Consider the following 4,489-nt stretch of genomic DNA (forward strand, 5'->3'; position numbering starts at 1 on the left):
GGGGGCTGGTTGAGGACACCCCTAGGGGGGTGTCTCGGCTCCAAAACCGAGACACCCCTTGGGGGTGTCTCGGCCATGGCCGAGACACCCCAAGGGGTGTCTCGGTTTTGGAGCCGAGACACCCCCCTAGGGGGTGTCCTCAACCAGCCCCTACCCCCCCTTTGTTTTCCTATAAATAGGCCCCTAGGGCCTCCATTCTCTTGGCCTTGGTTTTGGGAGAGGAATTTCAGATCTAGAGCTCTAGCCTTTGAGATCTGAAATTCCAGAGAGGAGCGGCGAAGCCCTGCCGGAGGAAGGAGTCGGGGTTTTCTAAGAGAGCGGCGAAGCCCTGCCGGATCGAGGAGTGAGCGAGCCTTCTGCAGCAAAGGAGTCTTCTTCTTCATTCCCCACCTTCTTTTCCCTTAGTGTTGCCCTTAGCGGTGATACAAAGGAGAGCTAGTGCCTCGTTTTAGCCGAGACATAAGCTTTACACCTCTGAGATCCCACGCGGATCGACGGGGTTCAGAGTTTCTAAAATCCCCCCGCGGATAGACGAAACTCTGCCCGATTTTATCGGACCAGATCTGAGTGCCCCGGTGGTCCACGGATATCAACATCCCCGTCACAGGCAAAAGACCCACGCAAGCAAGAGATGACAAACAGATCTTGCGTTTGTTTGAAAAGAGTTGTATTTCTTTTGTTTTCATTGTGTACCGGTCTTATAAAAAGGCTATCTTTTTATTTCATTGTAACGATTGAAGTTGTAATGAATGCAGCAATGAATACAGCAACTTTTTCCGCAAACAAGCTGGCGACCACAGTGGGAGCCAACGGCATCGCAACCGACGCCGTCGTGACGCAACCAGCACTCAAGATCGGGGTGAATGAAGAACACGAGCTCGATCAACAACGGTTCAAAGAAGGCCTCTCTTCCTCCTCCTCCAGATCCGCCTCTCCAAACGGGTACAGAAAGGTAACCTCTTTCATAAATGATTGCAGGTCCTTCGGTTCAAAAATCCAAGACCCCGTTGCCGCCTCTGCACTTGCACCACGCGACGTCCCCACGTCGTCCAAAATGGTCGAGATCGCAGATCCGGACTCCTCTTCCGCCGAGGAGATGACTTCTGAAGACGCTCCGGCATTATCAAAGAGAGCACGACAAAGACAGCGTCAGCGTCTTGCTCGTCAGCTGGCCGAGGCTTTGGAGCCAATGGATGGGATCCGCTATAACGTGGATCTAAAATCCAGGCAACGCCAGGAGCAACCACGGCAAACAACCAGCCCCTCCTCCGAAGCAGAAACGAACAAATGGGTTCAAGTCAAAAGAACCCGTTCTACTCTCGAGGAGCGAATCCAGAAGCGCCGCGCCTTGCGTGCGCATGCCCGAGCCCTGGTCCAAAAAGCACGAGAAATGCTAAAGGGAGAGGCCGTTAAGAGATCGCCGAGGTCCGAACGAGTTTGGATGCCAAAGGCCGAATCAACGCCTAAGGTAAAAGCAGGTAATATTGCTCTCCAACCTTCGTCCATTTCAGGTCCCGAACCTTCGGTAAAGCCCCACCGCAGCGTGGATTTCCCCAAGTTCAAGAATCCTCTGAACAACCGTATCGACGCTCTACCCGAGAATCGAGGAAAAGCGCTTGTCAAGGAAAGCTGGGGATCGTTGAAGGAGCCTCGAGCCAACATCCGGACTGGGGGTCGTACACGATCTCCTAACAAATCGATCTCTGCAACAACCAGCTCGGCGGTGCGTGCAAAGGACCAAGAGCCCGTTAAGGTTTCACCCTCACAAAGGAGTGATTCCAAACGTGCGACTCTTGCGGAGGCCAACAAGGCAATGATTACTCAGAAGAAGACGCGTCCGACAAACGAACGCGTTATACCTGAGAACCCATGTGAGCAGCCGATAGGTTACTCCGACGGCAACGTCGATGAGTTGTACTATCGGGCTGGGGGTGCGGATGAATCTCGAAAGAGAAACACCCGGGAAGCGGATTCTCACTGTCCGTGTACCAAACTTATCAGGGCAGTATTATCAGCCTGTAGCTGCCCCAAGACCGCTCCACAGAGGGTCTCGATATCCGAGGGAATCTCCGATGGAACGACAAAGCCCAAATCAAGGCGTTCCCACCAAAGAGGATCGATTGCTCGAGATGATGAACCCCTAGAAGTGACTATCAACATGGTCAACAAGGGAAAATCCCCAATCATTTCAAGTGATTCCGACCCTAATTCCTCTCCAGGAAGCAGGGTCAATTCGGGAACAGCTCAGCTTCAGCTAGAAGCCGACAGATATAACAACGATCGTGGGATCCATGAAGGAGTCCTTTCCGATGATGAATCCTCAGATTCTCACTCCGCGCTCGCCTCTGATGACACAACGTCTAGCATAGGGCAAGCTCGAGAGGTACTCATGGTCAACACAGATCAGATAGCCAAAATCATTGAAGAGGCCCTGACTAAGCAGAAGGAAATCTTCAAGTTTGAAATGGAAGTGGCTATGCAAGAGATGAGACAAATGCACGATCAACGAATCCGAGCTCTGTCGAACCGGCTAGTCGAGTCCAACCGTCGCACCCAGAACGCTGCAGTCAACAGCGAGCCGGAGGTGGTCGAAATCGTCATGGCCAACGCACCACCCAAGAATACTGGGGGTGGCCCCACTAAAATTAACAGCGCTGGGGGTGGACCCACCAGTGATGATAGCGCTGGGGGTGGACCCACCAGTAGTGACAACACTGGGGGTGGCCGTATGATTCCTCTCGAAACTTATCCAAAACAGGATATGGGTGAGGCCGAAAAGATAAAGGAGCTCGAAAGAAAAATCGAAGCCCTGATGTCTGTTCGGGAGGTGAAGAGGACCGGCATTCCGTGTCCTTACCCGAGAAAGTGGGATTCGATCCCGTATCCGGCGAAGTTCAACCTGATCAACTTCACGCCGTTCAACGGAAAGGGCTCGCCCACTCAACATCTGATCTACTTCAAGTCTCACTTGGGAGTAATCTCGGGCAACGAGCCTTTGATGGTTCGGTCATTCGTTGGCACCCTTCGCGGGCCTGCCTTCGATTGGTACCGCCGTCTCAAGCCCGGAAGCATCAACAGCTGGGAGGACTTGGAAGGCATGTTTCTCGCCCATTTCTTCGATGATGACACCGAGGTGTCGATCAGGACACTCTTCGACGAGAAACAAAAAGGCGGAGAGTCGGTGGATACCTTCATCAAACGCTTCCGCAATCAGGCAATGAACTGCAGGGATCCCGTCACGGAGGAATTCCTCTTGCAGACTTGTCAGAACAACTTGTCCATTGACATCTTGGACGTGATGGGAATAGAGCCGCTCAATACCTGGAAAGAGTTGAAGGCTCGAGGAGAACAAGCTGAACGCTTCATCAGAAGGCGGAAGATCGAGAGAAACCAACCGATGGTTAATCCTCCGGATTCGGATCTCGTACCTCATGATGAAGAGGACGTACCTGCAGCAGTTATTGACGATGATCAAACGTCACAACAGCAGTCCTGGGAACAACAGGAGAATTCAGACGAGGAGCTCCAAAACGAGTACTCGTTCAAAGACGAAGACGTTCCAGCTATTTTCGAGACCCTTCTCGAAAACAACAAAATCAAACTCCCGCCCATCACGCATCAAGAGGAAGATGGCGATTCTGCGGATCCAACGTACTGCGAGTACCACAGAAGGATCCTCCACCCCACCAAGGAATGCTTTGCTCTCAAGAATAACATCCAGACCTTGGTTGAAGCCGGCGTTATAACGCTAGGGTAAGCCGATTGAAAACGGCAAGACTCCAAAGAGTACAAGAGTATAAACTGTTCCTCAATACTCCAAAGAGTACAAGAGTATAAACTGTTCCTCAATACTCCAAAGAGTACAAGAGTATAAACTGTTCCTCAATAGAGTATACGAGTATAAACTGCTTCTCAATACTCCGATAAGTATAAGAGTATAAACTGCTTCTCACTCCAAAGAGTATATGAGTATAAACTGCTTCTCGATCCTCCGACCGGTATAAGAGGTTAAACTGCTCCCTGATACTCCAATAGGTATATGAGTCTAAACTATTTCCTACCATTAACGGGAAGTTCCTGGAGGATATTACACTAATATTCTTAAGGATAACCCGGCCAGATAACAAACTGGGGGTGGATAATCCAATGCATTGGGAAGTTCCCGAAAGAATACCACAGGGGTATTCTTAGGGATAACCCAATCATTGTGGAATTGGTGAATAAGAAATTCACGTTCGAACTCAGAAGGCCGGAATGTCTCTTCTCATTCTCTAACTCTTATGAGTCGTTTTTGTGAGATGAGATCCAATCCTCTGATAGGTTAATCTTTCCTCACCAAACCATCCGCTGATCAAATTAAACGACAGTGGATCCACCAACCTTTCCATTTGCCCGTCGTTGGCATTTCTCAGGCTTAACAGCTAGGTCCTAAACACCTAGCGTTAAAATCTCCCTTTGAGTGATGATACGAGTTGGCACTTTCTTTGCT

The sequence above is a fragment of the Asparagus officinalis genome, unplaced genomic scaffold (assembly GCF_001876935.1).
Source record: "Asparagus officinalis unplaced genomic scaffold, Aspof.V1 AsparagusV1_Un1036, whole genome shotgun sequence".
Taxonomy (NCBI): domain Eukaryota; kingdom Viridiplantae; phylum Streptophyta; class Magnoliopsida; order Asparagales; family Asparagaceae; genus Asparagus; species Asparagus officinalis.